The sequence below is a fragment of the Phasianus colchicus genome, chromosome 17 (assembly GCF_987193195.1).
Source record: "Phasianus colchicus chromosome 17, bPhaCol1.hap1.1, whole genome shotgun sequence".
Taxonomy (NCBI): domain Eukaryota; kingdom Metazoa; phylum Chordata; class Aves; order Galliformes; family Phasianidae; genus Phasianus; species Phasianus colchicus.
The window spans coordinates 14,417,948-14,434,905 of NC_143452.1; the positions used below are offsets into that span (position 1 = coordinate 14,417,948).

At 43.7% G+C, this 16,958-nt stretch overlaps 2 long non-coding RNA genes across 4 annotated transcripts; both read left to right on the forward strand.

Annotated features, from left to right (window-relative positions):
- The first annotated feature begins 11 nt into the window (after positions 1 to 11).
- On the forward strand, positions 12 to 6,582 carry LOC149915675 (uncharacterized). Its single transcript, XR_016471885.1, has 5 exons — positions 12 to 50; positions 3,023 to 3,129; positions 3,230 to 3,354; positions 3,651 to 3,726; positions 3,819 to 6,582. It is a non-coding gene; the product is annotated as an uncharacterized LOC149915675 (long non-coding RNA).
- A 3,560-nt stretch (positions 6,583 to 10,142) lies between these two features.
- On the forward strand, positions 10,143 to 16,654 carry LOC116241210 (uncharacterized). 3 transcript variants are annotated; one of them, XR_016471890.1, is made up of 7 exons: positions 10,143 to 10,389; positions 12,580 to 12,706; positions 12,908 to 13,003; positions 13,593 to 13,663; positions 13,800 to 13,937; positions 14,494 to 15,116; positions 15,671 to 16,654. It is a non-coding gene; the product is annotated as an uncharacterized LOC116241210 (long non-coding RNA). The 3 variants fall into 3 exon arrangements; XR_016471888.1 differs by having other exon boundaries at positions 10,149 to 10,389; positions 14,573 to 15,116; XR_016471889.1 differs by lacking the exon at positions 12,580 to 12,706 and having other exon boundaries at positions 10,152 to 10,389; positions 14,573 to 15,116.
- The last annotated feature ends 304 nt before the right edge of the window (positions 16,655 to 16,958 follow it).

Below are 16,958 nucleotides of genomic sequence, written 5' to 3' on the forward strand. Positions count from 1 at the left end.
TCCGGGCAGCACCGAGAGATAGTATTCTGACCTGGGAAACGTACTGTAAGGTTGTTCATTAGGCCAGCAGAAGTGAAGTCCACTGAACAAACTCTCAAGGAGTCGGGGCCTTTACACAAAGCAGAACTGTCCCACTCTGTGGGAACGTTAGGATGCCGTAGGCAGGCTCCAAGATACTGCCCTCTGTCCTCCTTCCAAGCTTATCTCTAAGCAAGGACAGACGGATGACCTGAACAATGACCCAGTGAAAAGGGCACAAATGCTGGGGGGTAATGAAGCAGTTAAGAGGTTATGTCTATGTTGTAAAGCAGACATCCAAAAGTTACGACCAGATGTTTGTTAAGAAAGCAGTTGTTAGAAGGCAGTCGACCAATTAAGATATTTGTGGTAGGGTGGTAAGGATTTGTGTTTACTTGGTATTGGTACGATTAGTGAAGCGTTGCGAAAGAGTGTGAACCTGCAGTACTCAGCCAATGAAGAGCCAGAGAAGACAGAGATAAGGGTCGGGCAGTAGGGGATAAAAGATGTAACACTGTTTTCTCTGCGCTCTCCTGCTTGCAGGAGGCCCGCCATTACAAATAAAGATAGATATAAAGATAAGAGATACTGTCCTGGAAAATTATTTGGCTATTTCCAACAATGCTTATAAATATCTTAGAGAAAGCCTATTGCATATTTGTCCAAAGTACTAGACCCCATATCTCGAGGTTGGCCTGAATGTGTCCAGGTGGTAGCAGCAAGTGTCCTATGGGTAGAAGAGAGTATGTGTGTACACTTTGGGGGTGTAAGGAGTAAATTGTTGAGACTTTGATAGTATGTGTTTGCCCCCCCAAAGAGATTGCTCCTCATTTTGAGTCATGATCATTTAAAAAAAAAAAAAAAAAAAAAGGAAATTAAGAAAAAAAAGGAATGAGGGCAGGAATCCGCTCCTTGACCTCTTAGAAAAGCATGGTGCCAAATTCTCCCCCATGGAGATGAATTGGGCACAGAATAATTGGCCCAACTTAGAGGGAGTTGTGGATCATATAGATTCCCTGCACAAGCAAACTCGTATGGTGGAGGAAAAGGGAAAATCAATCACTTGTGCAGTTCCAGGAGCTGCTCTTACTGCTGCCGTAGAGATCCACAATGAACAGCACACGGCAGAAACCCAAATTATTCAGTCCTTGCAGGAATTAATTACAAAGACAAATCAGAAAACCTGGTGATCCTTCTCTGCCTTCTGATAGAAACTGGGCATGCATATGAAGAGACTGAAAGTGGGTATTCTGATGTTTGTATCGAGAAGGTCTCCCTATTCTGCTACAGAACTAGCCAAATAAAGGAAGGATTTTGGTTACACACCTAGGAAATCAGTATGTGTGGAAAGTGCCACTAACAGTGGGAGATCAGATCCTGTTGATTGAAAAGGAATCAGAGGGTTACTGGGGACCACCACTGGCAACCACTGTGCCCTGTGGTCCCTTACTCAAAGAGCTGATTATTGGGATGATTACTCCCCAGGACAACTAGTGTTGATTGATTTGCCCCACACTGGTCCTGTCCCTTTAACCCTCAGGGAGACTCTTAACAAATACATCTGAAAGGCTCAAGATGATCAGGAGGAAATGTACATAATTAGCTATCTGGATTTCACCTACCTTCTAACTTTGCTTCACTTGGGACCAGGAAGTTTCATGTTTGTTTTGTTTTCTTTTCCAGTTATGCTTCCTCTAACCTTGGTTCCTTTGGAACCGGGAAGTTCTCTCTTGTTTTCCAAATGCTAATGAATGCTGATCCTATTTCTGTGCCTCACATGTTCCCTTCTCGCTCTGTTCCTTTCTCTGGGATCCCCATGGTATCATTAGTCACTGTTTTGGACAGGAATCTTCTTCAGTTTAATTTTTGTAATTGCTTATGATGACCTTATCACAGTCACTGGCTGCTCATGGGGCCATGCCCATATTTGCTGTACTGGGCATATGGGACTGAATTCTAATTCTAACAGAGGCTTAACCCTTTCAACCATGGTTAAACACAGTGATTAAATGCATTCAGGAAATGAATGGGGCCAGGATAGCACTGGCCGATTGCCCCCAACTCCGGAGAGATGCAGGATAAAGAATAAAACTAGGGTGTCAGATTAACAAGTGATCTATGTGCATTGCTACACCCCTGCAGTTTTCCCTATCAGCACTGGGAACAAATCAGCAGTTATTATCTAGTGTATTATCTCAGTGGGAAAGAACTAATATAAAAAGTCCACCAGTTAATTGTAGATGCACTTGCCATAATTCAAATAATGTCTCCCTAGCTCTAAGTTGTGGAAGGTAAAAGAAATGCTTTACCCACTGAATTTTGAAAGGTGATTTGGGACAATGCAAACAAATTTCAAAGAGAATTTTAATCTTGGTGACATCTAGTTAATTTTACTTGTGATCCTCTCACTAACTATGCCACAGCTTTTGTCCTAACAATATGCAATGTTTTGGTACATACCATATACCTAATAATTGTGCTGGGACTGAATCACAATGGAGTTGGTTTTTTTTTCCTGCAAAGAAGAAAGAATCCCAAATGCTTGTGGAGAAAGAAGATTCACGGATTTCCTTTTCTTCCTCGCTAGCAGATCTTGATGCTATCCTGTTCCTGCCTGTGGGCTGCTTGTCATGCCAGAGTCCTGCAGTCTCCAGAAGCTACCCCACATGGTACCAAAAGAGATCATGGACCTGGATTCAGCCTTTCCTCATTCTCCCACTGCATGAGCTCTCATGGAGCAGCATGCTCCTCAAAAGTGGTCATGGTCATTTTGTGCAGTTACACAGTGTTTGTGTACTTATGTAGGAATGGAATGTTGTTTCTGCATTAGAACTAATAACGTGAGTATTTTATGTTGTTGTTTCTGCTCCCATCTTGTGTTGTTTGTCAGTACTAATAGCTCTTCTGTCTCTCCCAAATAGCATGGGTTTGTTCTTTTCTTTTTGGGTTCAGTATCATTTCTTGCCATTATGGAGTGTTTCTCTTCCTTTCCTTTGTTTTCCAGGCTGTTAATTGACTCCTCATTGGAGCTACAATGACCCAAACACAGACTACTATGCACTGACCAAGTGAGATGCAAAAAGAAGAGGTAGGCTCCAAAACAGGCTTCGGGTGAGTGCTGTGTATGACTTGTGGTTTCTAGAATGACACCTAAGTCTTACTAACCCATGTTGTTTAGTATCTCATGTGGAGGTTTCTTTTCTCCTTCCAGGACTGGAGACTCCAGATGCTATTGCCCTTCCTGATCTCTTTGGGTTGCAGTATTAGACATGCCCACATGCTTCGAAGGGGTGATTCCTTCATCCTTATTAGAAGATCTTGTCTTGTGTTCAACAGGTAGCATTGGAGAACTGTGGCCCTCTGAGCTGTGTGAGGACAGTACTGAGGCTCTTGGTGGTTACAGCAGGAAACCAGAGCCATAGATGGGTGCCAAGATGCACTCCTTATTTTGTCCGACTAGCTATGTTGACCCCTGAGGCCACTCCCATGCTTGTAGAGGTTCTATATTCATGGCATTGGTTGTCCCTCGTGCTCACTTTGTGTTCACCAGATGTTCTTATTTTACACCATCTTCCCCACCATATACTTACAAGCAAGTGTTCCACTTGGTCTCCATATCTCTTTCTGGCCAGGCAGATGCGGTGTGCCAACAAAACAAAGCATGCAGACCCTGAGAAGAAAAAAAAAACAGGAGAGAAGCTGTCCTGGGTGAGACAGGAGAAGTGTCCCTTGAAGGGATGCTCCACTGGCACTGCCTCTCACATCCGCTGCCTGGTTCCTTCTCTCTCCTTGTCTTCTAGGGCTCACAAAGTCCAAACGTACCCTGATGGAGTTCAACTCTAGCTTGACCAACACTCATCACGTCCACAGTAGCTGGCTTAGGCTCCCAGTTACCAATGGGATGTCTGCGGCTTCTGCCACTCCTACCAAACATGGGTTTGTTCTTTTCTTTTTGGGTTTAATATCATTTCTTGCCGTTATGCAGTGTTTCTTGTTTCTCTTTTCTAGTGTTTCATGTTGTCAATCTGTGCCTCATTGGAGCTACAGCGACCCAAATGCTGACTGCTCTGCTTTGACCAAGTGAGATGCAAAAAGAAGAGGTAGGCTCCAAAACAGGCTTCCAGTGAGGGCCGTGTATGACTTGGGGTTTCTAGAGTTAACTTCTTCTTTTCCAGTTCTCTTTCGTGTTTTTTTTTTTTATTTCCCCCCCTTTTTCTAATTTATTTTCATTTTCTAATTCGCTTTCTAATTGTAATGCTTTCCTTTTCTCTGATTCCTTTTCCAGTTCCTTGTATTTTTTTCATTGCTGTTTCTGAATAATTTTCTAATTTGTTTTTTCCCTTTCTTTTCCTTTTTACCTTCTTCTTTTTTTCTCCTTTTCATTTTCTAATTCTTTTATATCCTTTTCTACTTCCTTTTATTTTTCTTTCTAATTTTTTTTCTCAAGTCTTTTTCCAATTCTTTTTTGTTTTGAATTCTTTTTCTATTCCTCTAATTCTTTCTTTTGCTAATTCTGTTTCCAATTCTGTTTCCGTTTCCAATTTTCTTTCTTTTTCTTCATTATGTTCCTTTTCTTTGTCATATTCCTTTCCATATTTTTTTCTTCATCATATTACAATTCCCATTCCAATTCTCATTCCATTTCTTTTTCCTTTACCAATTATTTTTCCATTCCTTTTTCTAAATCTCTCTTTTTCTCTTTCTAAATCTGTTTTTTCTTTCCTGTTTCTAATCTATTTTGTTTTTCTATTTTTTTTTCTAATTCTTTTCCTATTTCTTTTTCCTGTTGCAAGTCTTTTTCCTTTTTCTATTTCCTTTTTTTCTTTTTTGAATCCCAGTTCTTTTTCTAATTGTAGTTCTTGCGTTCTCTTTTTCTGGATAATTTTCCATTTTTTTCCTATTTCTTTGTCTAATTCTAATTATTTGTCTAGTTTTTTTTCTAAATTTCCTTTTTTTCATTGTTTTTCTTTTTCCAATTCCTTTTCGTTTCCTTTTACCACTTCTCATTCTAACTTTAATTCTTCGTTTTCTTTTTATAATACTTTGTTTTTTTTCTAATACTTGTTTCATTTTCTTTTCTCCTTTTCTAATGACTTCTCTAATTCTTTTTCTAATTCTTATTCTACTCCTTGTTTTTTTCTTTCTCTAATTCTTTTTCCAACTCTTTTTTTTCTTTTTTCTATTTCATTTTTTTTCCAGCTCCAACTCTTTTTCTAATTGTAGTTCTTTTTCTTTTCCCCATTCCAAATCTTTTCCCCAATCCACATCCTTTTCATTTTCTCTATTTCAGTTTTTTTCTTTTACATTTTCTAATTCTTTTCTGATTCTTTTTTAAAATTTGTTTTCGATGTTTTCTGTCCTTTTCCTGAATCAGTTTCTTTTCTTTTTCTGATTCTAAATCTTTTTCTACTTCTCATTGTAATTCTTGATATTTTTCTATTTTTTTCTTTATATTTTTCCTTTTTCTAATTCATTTTATTTTTCTCAATCTTTTTCTAATTATTTTTGTTTCCAGGTTTTTCTTTTTGCATTTTCAGTTTTTGCAGTTCTTTTTCCAATTATCATTCTAATTCTTTTTCTTTATCCATTCGTTTTTCTTTTTCTAATTCCTTTTCATATTCTTTCTCTTGCTCTAGTGCTTTTGTTTCCTTTCTCTTCTTTTTCATTTTCCAATTCTTTTTTCAGTTTTGATTCCATTTCCAGTTCTGTTTCCAATTCTTCATCTATTTTATTTTCCATTTATTTTCTCAGTTCTTTTTTGTCCAATTCCTTTTCTTTTCATTTTCTTTTCCATATTCTTGTTTTTCTCTCTAATTCTATTTTTTCTAATTCTTTTCTTTTTTTATTCTTTTATTTTTCATAGTTCTATTTTTATCTTTTTCTAGACTTTTTCTCACTCGTTTTCCAATGGTTTTTTTTATTTTTTCACTCTTTTTTCATTTTCTAATTCTAGTTCTTTTTCCAATTCTTTTTCCATTTTTTTTCTTTTTCCAATTCTAATCCTAATTCTTCTTCATTTTTCTTTTTCTAATTATTTTTCTCTTTCATTTTCTAATTCTATTTTCTTTTTCTGTTTCTATTTCTAATAATTTTTATAATTAGAATTCCCTTTTCCTTTTTCTTGTTTCTTTTCTATTTCTTACTCTTTCTAATTCTTTTTCATTCTTTTACTTTTTATCTTTTTCTAATTCTTAATTGTTTTCCTTAATTAGTTTTCTTTTCCTTTATCTTTTTGTAATTCTAATTTCAGTTCTTTTTTTCCTAATTCCAGTTTTTTCCACAACCTTTCCCAATTCTTCTTCTAGTTTATTTCCAATTCGTTTTCTATTTATTTTCCTAATTCCAATTATTTTGTCTTTTTCCTATTCCTGTTCTAATTCTTTTTTTTTCTAATAATTTTTCTTTTTATAATTCTAATTATTTCCTTTTCTATTTCCTCTTATTATTCTTTTTCTATTTCTTTTTCTACATCTTTTTTTTACTCTTTCCTTTTCCCTTTTTTCTTTTTCTTTTCCCCTTATTTTATTTTCTTTCTTTTTTTCTTAATTTTCATCTTTTGTGAACCTGAAGTACTCAGGCAATGAGAAACCAGGGGAGGAGAAGGTAAGAGTCAGGTAATAGGGTATGAACAATGTCCTACTGATTCAGATTTCATTATTTGTGAAGAAAATACTACCAGTCTACAAGGGACTTATCCAGTTGGGTTGCATTGCCAGAATTCCAAACCCAAATAAACCGAAGGATGCCCAATTTTGTGGGTTTTCACTTGGTTTACTTGTATTGTCTGTGCAAATTCATGGTATCTTTGTACAGGTTTGTGGGTCTTCATTGGGCTTTGCAGAAGTCCGCCCTGGTTCACTGAAGACTTTACAGGATCACTGGTCTTCACTGAGGTTCCATGAAGTTCACATGGTTTTGTAAAATTTTGCACGGCTTCACTTCTGTTCACACTAGTTCACATATCTTCACTTTGGTTCAGTCAAGTCTGCACAATTTTGCTGGTCTTTGCTGCATTAAAATTTTACTTCTTTACTTAGTCCCTGACAGTTTGCAGGTGGAATCTCAATTTCTGAGTCATCTAGTGCTGCTGCCACTTCCCCCACCTTTCCAAGGTTTGTGCCTGCAATTAAAATATCTACACATGGATACAATTTCACATTCTAAGGCAGTGAAACTTTCTGTCAAAGTTCAGTGAGGTGGCTTGAGCAATAGTGGGAGTCTGCTGAAGGTATATTGTATCCCCTCCTGCATGAAAGCAGAGTTTCTTTATCCTCTTCCTGCAAGGAAACTGTAAAGAACATGTTTTTTACATTGAAAGCTGCCATCCGAATAGGCTCCAAAGCCCATTTCACCTCATACTCCAGCCCCAAGCCATCAGTATTTCACGCCAAACTCCAGGTTCAAGTCCTTGCTAATTCACCCCAAATTGAGCTCCCAAAACCTCATTATTTCATCCCAAGTATCAGCCCCAAATAGTTACTATTTTTCCCCAAACTCTACTCCCAAACCCTACCTATTTCACCCCAAACATCAGCCCCAACACCCCAATGTCACCCCCCAAGGATGCTCCAGCATCACTCCCCCAGCGTAATTCCTTAATATCACCCCTCTGTCATCCCAACATCACCCACCAGCATCAACCCAACAATGTCACCCTCCAACATCACCACACTATCAACCCTCAGTGTCACTCCAACATTGTCATCCCCCAGTGTCACCCCAACGCTCTCACCCCACCATCAGTCATTCATGTTAAATCCCAGTGGTACTCCAACATCACCCCCAATGATGTCACCCCAGTGCTACTTGCTGATGTCAACCCTATTGATATCCCAACATCACTCCACCACAACCACAGTGTCACTTCCTCCAGTGTCGCTCTCTGAAATGTTAGATAATTCCATTAAGTGGGAAGCAGAATCTCCCTAAGCAGGTGTGCTATTACTATCTGACCCTTGAGAGATGGCAAGTCACCGAAGAGGAGAGAGAAGGAACATGCCAGCGGTAGATTCGATTGGCAGCACCAGCACGGCATCCCCCACTTCAAAGTGCACTTCCGTGCTTTCTCCTGCTTTCATTCTCCCCAGGGTCTGTAGGGTTTGTTCCGCTTGCATGCTGTACCCATGCGGCCAGCGTGTGATACAGAGCCCAAGTGGAACATCAACTTGGGAAACAAGTCTTTGCAAGAACAAGACCAAATACCAAGGATAGCACTCTCCACAAAACATTTGCAGCCACAGCCACAAATATCAACTCCCTTAAAACTGCCAAAATACCTTATTCAATTCCAGGATCATTCTTCAGTCAGGGGCCTTTAGATCCCCAACGTAACACCCCAACAACATCACCACCCAGCATTCACTCCCTGATGTCACTCCCTCCAGAAAAGCCCCAACATCACCCTTGTCACTAGAATGACACACCAGAAACATTCTCCAGTATCCCCAATGTTAGCCCCCAGTAATACTACAACATCACCCCAGTGTCACCCCCCTGTTGAACCCCCCCCCAGCAATAACCCAACCTCATCCCCCCAACATTACTCCCTAATATCACCCCACTGTCACAGCAGTGCCACCCCAGTGTCATTCCTTGTATCACCCCAACAACGTTCCCCCAGTATCACCCCCTGATGTCACCTCCAGTCATACTCATTACCTCTCAATGTCATTCCCCAAAATAAACCCAGTGTCACCCCAACAATTTCACCCCAGTAATGTCTCCCCCAACGTCACTCTTAACATCACCCCAGTGTCACCCCCACATCCCCCCAAAACATCACTCCTTGATGTTAAACCCTAGTAATATCCCAACATCAACCCACAACTTCATTCCCCGACATCAACCCAACATCACTTCCTCCAGTGATACCCCAACATCACCCCCAGTGTCACCCCTTAATATCATCCCTGTATCATCCCAATTTCACTCCAGTGTCACCCCCCCAGCTTCACTTCCTGATGTCAATCCCAGCCACACCCCACCAGCACTCCCCAGTATCACTTCCAAACATCACCGCAGCGTCACTCCCTGTTGAAACCCCTCTTAGGGTAGGGATAGCCCAATATCCTTCCTAGTAATGTCACCCCAACAATGTCACTCCTTGATGTTACCCCAAGTGATACCCCAACATCACCACCCAACGTCTCTCCCTTGTCACCCCAACAACATCACCCCAACGTCATTTCCTGATTCCTCCCTCACTTCCCTCCCAGCATCACCTCAATAATGTCACCCCCCCAACAACGTCACTCCTTCATCTCATCCCCCAGAGATACTCTAACATCACCCTACAACATCACTGCACAACCTCAACCCAGTTTCACCCCAGTGTCACACCAGTGTGCCCCCACCAGTGTCACCCCAACAGTGTAACCCCAATATCACTCCCTTATGTCACCCCCCAGTGAAACTCCAACACCATCCTAGTCTTATCGGAATGTAACCTCCCAGCTTCACTCCAACAATACTACTCAAAAAAACCCCAACATCACCCCCACCAATAATTATCTCCTGTAATGCTACAACATGATGGAAAATGCAACAACAATAGCAAAAAAGTAAGTCCTAGGTTGCAATAAGTGAGGACTTGCTTAAACACGGCAGCTATAAACACAAAAACAAGGAACAAAATCTACTTAACTTTAGAAGATCTCAAGCAAGCAGGGACCTCCAGCAAAAGCTGCTCATTCCTGCTGACAACACTTAAATGAGGCCTGGGAGGGGGTGGAGCCAGGATCCACCCCTTTCATCACTCAGGTGCGTTTCGTGCACCTGAGCTCCTCTGGTTTGTCCCTTCTCAATTATTGTTTCAAGCCACACCTTAGGGTTTCCACTACATTCCCCCCAACAATATCACTCCAACGTCACTCCCTGATGTCCCCCCATGATATTCCAACATCACCCCTCAGCATCACCCCCCCACATCATCCTAGCCCAATGTCACCCCAGTGTCACCCCAGTGTCACCAGCAGAGTCACCAATTTTAGAAAGTCAGGCAATTTTACCAATTGCCTTTGAGGACAGAGTTGAATCAAAATATGCGTGCCATTGTTGCTCATCCACTGATAAAACTCCCCTTGCCAGACAGGCAGATCCAATCGCCAGCTTGTTACTAGTCTTTTTTTTTTTTTTTTTGCTTCAGGCCTTATGGGAACAGTTAGTTCACAGCCAGAAGCAGTGATTGAGCACCTGGTGAAGGGTGTAGCCAGCCCTGTGAGCACAGGTGGAAGCAATTCACCTATGGGACCGGATAGGGCTGACCTTGGCTCCACCCCCTCCCTGACCACATTTAAGGGCTGGGAACAGTAAGGGCAGCATCTCTACCTGGGGGTTGTCTCCTTGGGAGTGAATGCAGACCTTTGGAAAGTGGTGAGTGATTCATGTGTTACTGAAGTTGCTGCCATGCCTTGTTTTTACTGAAGTTGCTGCCATGCCTTGTTTTTACTGAAGTTGCTGCCATGCCTTGTTTTTACTGAAGTTGCTGCCATGCCTTGTTTTTACTGAAGTTGCTGCCATGCCTTGTTTTTACTGAAGTTGCTGCCATGCCTTGTTTGTACTGAAGTTGCTGCCATGCCTTGTTTGTACTGAAGTTGCCGCCATGCCTTGTTTGTACTGAAGTTGCCGCCATGCCTTGTTTGTACTGAAGTTGCCGCCATGCCTTGTTTGTACTGAAGTTGCCGCCATGCCTTGTTTGTACTGAAGTTGCCGCCATGCCTTGTTTGTACTGAAGTTGCCGCCATGCCTTGTTTGTACTGAAGTTGCCGCCATGCCTTGTTTGTACTGAAGTTGCCGCCATGCCTTGTTTGTACTGAAGTTGCCGCCATGCCTTGTTTGTACTGAAGTTGCCGCCATGCCTTGTTTGTACTGAAGTTGCCGCCATGCCTTGTTTGTACTGAAGTTGCCGCCATGCCTTGTTTGTACTGAAGTTGCCGCCATGCCTTGTTTGTACTGAAGTTGCCGCCATGCCTTGTTTGTACTGAAGTTGCCGCCATGCCTTGTTTGTACTGAAGTTGCCGCCATGCCTTGTTTGTACTGAAGTTGCCGCCATGCCTTGTTTGTACTGAAGTTGCCGCCATGCCTTGTTTGTACTGAAGTTGCCGCCATGCCTTGTTTGTACTGAAGTTGCCGCCATGCCTTGTTTGTACTGAAGTTGCCGCCATGCCTTGTTTGTACTGAAGTTGCCGCCATGCCTTGTTTGTACTGAAGTTGCCGCCATGCCTTGTTTGTACTGAAGTTGCCGCCATGCCTTGTTTGTACTGAAGTTGCCGCCATGCCTTGTTTGTACTGAAGTTGCCGCCATGCCTTGTTTGTACTGAAGTTGCCGCCATGCCTTGTTTGTACTGAAGTTGCCGCCATGCCTTGTTTGTACTGAAGTTGCCGCCATGCCTTGTTTGTACTGAAGTTGCCGCCATGCCTTGTTTGTACTGAAGTTGCCGCCATGCCTTGTTTGTACTGAAGTTGCCGCCATGCCTTGTTTGTACTGAAGTTGCCGCCATGCCTTGTTTGTACTGAAGTTGCCGCCATGCCTTGTTTGTACTGAAGTTGCCGCCATGCCTTGTTTGTACTGAAGTTGCCGCCATGCCTTGTTTGTACTGAAGTTGCCGCCATGCCTTGTTTGTACTGAAGTTGCCGCCATGCCTTGTTTGTACTGAAGTTGCCGCCATGCCTTGTTTGTACTGAAGTTGCCGCCATGCCTTGTTTGTACTGAAGTTGCCGCCATGCCTTGTTTGTACTGAAGTTGCCGCCATGCCTTGTTTGTACTGAAGTTGCCGCCATGCCTTGTTTGTACTGAAGTTGCCGCCATGCCTTGTTTGTACTGAAGTTGCCGCCATGCCTTGTTTGTACTGAAGTTGCCGCCATGCCTTGTTTGTACTGAAGTTGCCGCCATGCCTTGTTTGTACTGAAGTTGCCGCCATGCCTTGTTTGTACTGAAGTTGCCGCCATGCCTTGTTTGTACTGAAGTTGCCGCCATGCCTTGTTTGTACTGAAGTTGCCGCCATGCCTTGTTTGTACTGAAGTTGCCGCCATGCCTTGTTTGTACTGAAGTTGCCGCCATGCCTTGTTTGTACTGAAGTTGCCGCCATGCCTTGTTTGTACTGAAGTTGCCGCCATGCCTTGTTTGTACTGAAGTTGCCGCCATGCCTTGTTTGTACTGAAGTTGCCGCCATGCCTTGTTTGTACTGAAGTTGCCGCCATGCCTTGTTTGTACTGAAGTTGCCGCCATGCCTTGTTTGTACTGAAGTTGCCGCCATGCCTTGTTTGTACTGAAGTTGCCGCCATGCCTTGTTTGTACTGAAGTTGCCGCCATGCCTTGTTTGTACTGAAGTTGCCGCCATGCCTTGTTTGTACTGAAGTTGCCGCCATGCCTTGTTCGTACTGAAGTTGCCGCCATGCCTTGTTCGTACTGAAGTTGCCGCCATGCCTTGTTCGTACTGAAGTTGCCCCGACTTAAGGGCTGACAGCCTTAAACGTGGTATCTATCTTAGGCGACTGTCTCCTTGGGAGTGTGGGGGGAGGTCTGGTCCTTGAGAAAGGGCGAGTGATTCCTTCATATTTCAGGGCTGTGATTTTTCCCATTTTGGGGGCATCCTGACCACATTTAAGTGCTGGCACCTGTAAGGACAGCGTTTATCTCTGTAGACTGTCTCCTGTGGAGCATGGGCAAGTGTTGGTTCTTGAGAAGGGGGTAAGTGGTTTCTTTATTTCAGGGCTGTAATCTTTTTCTCTCTCTTTTTTTTTTTCTGTTTTTTTTCCTCTAGTATCCTGACCACATTTTAAGGGGTGGAAGCCACAAGGGCAGCATCTCTACCTGGAGACTGCTTCCTTGGCAGTGTGGGCTGAGTGTTCATCCTTGGAATGGGGTAACTTATTCTTTTTTTTATTTCAGGGCTGTGATATCCCCTTCTGGGGGTATCCTGACTACATTTAAGGCCTGGCAGCCATAGGTGCAGCATCCTGGCGGCAGCTTCCCTGGGAGAGTGGGGTGAGTATTTGGAACGGGGCATGTAATTCCGTCTTTATTTCAGGGCTGTGAGCTCCACCTTTTTGGGGGGACCCCAAACTGGATTAGAGCAGCTGTATTTGCATGTTTGTCATCACAATGCCCTTTTTTCTTCTCTAAGGGAGATGAAGGTGTTATCTTCCTTTCTCTGATATGGTGATTGAAGGACTGACACGTGTTTCTTTCTTTCATTGCTCCCTCATTTCTGGAATGCTTCAATCAGCCTCAGGATAATGCTGGTTAGCTGACTGAGCATTGCTGTTGTGGGAATGCCCAGAGCTAACATCCTTTTCCATAAAGAGGTTCTTCATTCTCCAGGTCTTTTAAGCAAATCTTTCTGAGCTTGTTATCTTCTGGTTCCATCTCTGTTCACCATTTCATGGTTCTTATAGCATGATCTCCAACCTGGGGCTCCAAACATGGTTTGTGTGCACCTCTATCATCCTATTTCATGACTGTAGTTAAGAGTGTTATCCACTGCTTCCAAGCATACAAAGTTGTTTAAAGGTATTCTGTGCACCCTTACATGTAATAAATCAGCTGATCTTTTTTTTTTTTTTTTTTTTTTTAGCTTGATGGGGTTTAGGGATTGCTGGAGTTTGTCTCATCAGGGGTGTAAGCACTCTGAGATCTACTGAGCAGGTAACAGAGCATTCCAAGCCCCGTGTTTGTGCACTAGCTTGTATGCAGGCAGGTTTCTAATGGCTGTGGGAAGCTCACTTAGGGATCAAATGGGTTGCAGGCGGCTCACCTTTCTCTATGGGGTCTATTCTCCCAGCCTGCTGCACTACACGGCTGATGATAGAGTGAGGTGCTTCGGCCAGGACCTGAAGAACACTCCCAGAACGTAGTGGCCATCTGCTTCATCCTCACTGTGCTTAATATGGTCTGCACCACTCAAGCATAGTGATAACAGGTATTCTGTTCCTATTTTGTCTGGTTCTCTCCCATATTTCCCTTACAAATTTGTCAATGGTAATGGATCCCAAGGCATTGTTCTCAGAGCACATTGTGACTGACCACCTTGGGATCCTACAGTCCTTTCTGTTTGAACAGCAGATCTGACTTCATCTTTATAGAAGGCCAAGGATTGTCCTCGTTTGGACCACTGTACTCAGCATCACCCCAGACATCTCCATCCTAATTGTCTGGAGATCCTATTAGTTTCCTAATCTCTATGACACCCAAACCCCCATCCCTCTTCCTTCCATCCCCTGTCCCCCATTCAATAGCTCTACAGCTCTGGTTCCCAACACTGTGATGAAGTGAGGTCCCTGGTCTGCTGAATACTGGGACTGGTCCAGAGAGGCTCTGTGATGCAGCTAGATCAGGTTGCCCAGAACCTGGCCCAGCCTCACCTTGGAAGGGACAAGGCATCCATTATGTGTCTGAGTAACCTGTTCCACTGTGTCACCACCCTCACAAGATTTTCTTTATATCTAACCTAAATTTTTTCTCATTCTTCCCTGTAGGTATTGAAAGGCTGTTACCAGGTCACCTCAGAGCCTTCACTTCTACAGGCTGAACAGCCCCAATTTTCTCTCTTCATAGGAAAGGCATTCCATCCCTCGGTTCATATTTGTGGCTATTCTCTGGATGTACTCCAACAGCTCTATGTCTGTGTCCTACACTGCAGCCATCCAAATCCAGACACAGCACTCCAGGTGAGGCCTCACCAGCATAGGGCAGAGGGGCAGGATCATCTCCCTTTGCCTACTGACCACGCATCTTTGGGTGGAACCCAGCATACAGTTAGCTTTCTGGGCTGGGAAGGTACGTTGCTGAATGCCCACTACTCAGCCTGTTGAGGTCTCTCTGGATGGTGTCCCATCCCTCTGGTGTGTCACTGCACCCCACAGCTCGGTGTCATTAGGGTGCACTTGACCCCCACTGTCAATGTCACTGATGAAGAGGCAATCCCAGATGTTGATACAAACTCGGCAAAGAACCGCTTGAGAGCAGCCCTGAAGAGAAGGACGTGTGGATCCCAGTGGATAAGAAGCTGGACATGAGCTAGCAGTGTGCACTTGCATCCTGGAAAGACAACTATATCCTGGGCTGCATTAAAAGAAGAACAGCCAGCAGAGAGAGGGAGGTGATTTTTTTTTTTTTTTTTTTTTTTTTTTTTTTCCCCCCCTCTACTCGGCTCTCATGAGGCACCATCTGCTTAACTGCGTCCAGGCCTGGAGCCCCCAGCACAGGAAGGACTTGGAACTCTCAGAGTGGGTCCAGAGGAGGGCACTAAGATGATCAGAGGCCTGGAGCACCTCTCCTATGAGGAAAGGTTGAGGGAACTGGGCTTGTTTAGACTGGAGAAGAGAAGGCTCTGGAGAGACCTCATTGTGGCCTTCCAGTACTTGAGGGAGTGGATAAACAGGAGGGGAAACAGCTGTTTATGAGGGTGGATCAGGATAGGACAAGGGGGAGTAGTTTTAAACTAAGACAGGAGAGGTTTAGGTTGGATATTAGGAGGAAGTTTTTCACTCAGGGTGGTGATGCACTGGAACATGTGCCTTGGAGTCACTTCCAGGAGGATCTGCTCTGCGATCATTCACAGCACAGAGGTGAGACTGACATGTTGATAGTTCCCAGGGTCATCCTTTTTATCCATAATAACAGGTGTGGTGTTGCCTTTTTTCTACTCACCAGGGATTTCACCTGACTGCCACAACTTCTCAAATACCGTTGAGAATGGCTTGTTGACTGCATCAGCGAATACCGTCGTGACTCTGGGATGCATTTCATTGGGACCCATAGACTCCTGGATGTTCAGGTTCCTCAGGTGATCCCAAACCCTATCTTGACTCTCAGTGTGGGGCAGGGAGGTTGTTGGTGGGGGTGGCATTGCTTTCTCAATCCCCACCTGCACAGCCAAAGGTGAGGGCTGTATATAATGAGCAGTTATCAGAGGAGATGGAAGCAAAAGTGTTGTTGGGTATTTGAGCCTTTTCTTGTGTGTTGTTCTCAGCTACTGTGCTGCTGGTGAGCAGCATCATGCACAGAGTGCAGCCCCCCAATGTATGCAGGGTAGTGCTTTCGTTACTGTGCAGCATTACTCGGAGCTGTGGTTCTCCCAGGTGCTGTAACGTCTGCATGGAGAGATGTGTGAATCTTCATGAGAACAGCTAGAAACGGAAAGCTGGATTTCCTGGAATGCCTCAGAATCCCACTTTGCTGACTAGTAATTGTCTGCCCAGCAGGTAAGGGCAGCGTATGCACACCAGTGTTTACCCATTATGTAGCGTGGTACAACGTAGCACTCCTGGAGCTCTTTATTGCATTTTAGGGTACCCCAAAGGCTGCCTGTCCTTTTCTTCCCACATTCTATTTGTCTCTGGCCTTTCACTGCAGTGTTCTCCTTCTCTTTACCCTAGACATCATCTACTGCATTTTCTTGCTGTCCTGTTTTGGTGTTCTGTGCCCCATTGTCTTGGCCATTGTACTTAGCTTTCTTTGCTGCATTCTCTTCAGCGTTTGGTTTTGGTGTTTCTTGCCATGTTCTCTTGGCCTCGTGTTTTGGCATTTCTTGCCTTGTTCTCTTGGCTGTTGTCCTCAGCATTTCCTGCCATCTCATAGCCATTGCCTGGGCGTTCCCTGTGGCATTCTCCTTGGCCTCCTGTTTTGGCCTACCCAGCCACCTTATCTTGGCCTTCTGCATGGGCTTTCTTTGCCATGTTCTCTTTGGCCGCTTGTTCTGGCGTTCCCTGCCACATCCTCTCGGCCTCCTGTTTTGGCATTTCTTGCCATGTTCTCTTAGCTCTTGCCTAGGCATTTCTTGCCATGTTCTCCTGGCCTTCTGTTTTGGTATTTCTTGCCATGTTCTCTTGGCCGTTGTCCTCGGCACTTCCTGCTATCTCATAGCCATTGCCCGGGCGTTCCCTGTGATGTCCTCCTCGGCGTCCTGTTTGGCGTTCCCTGTGGCATTCTCCTTGGCCTC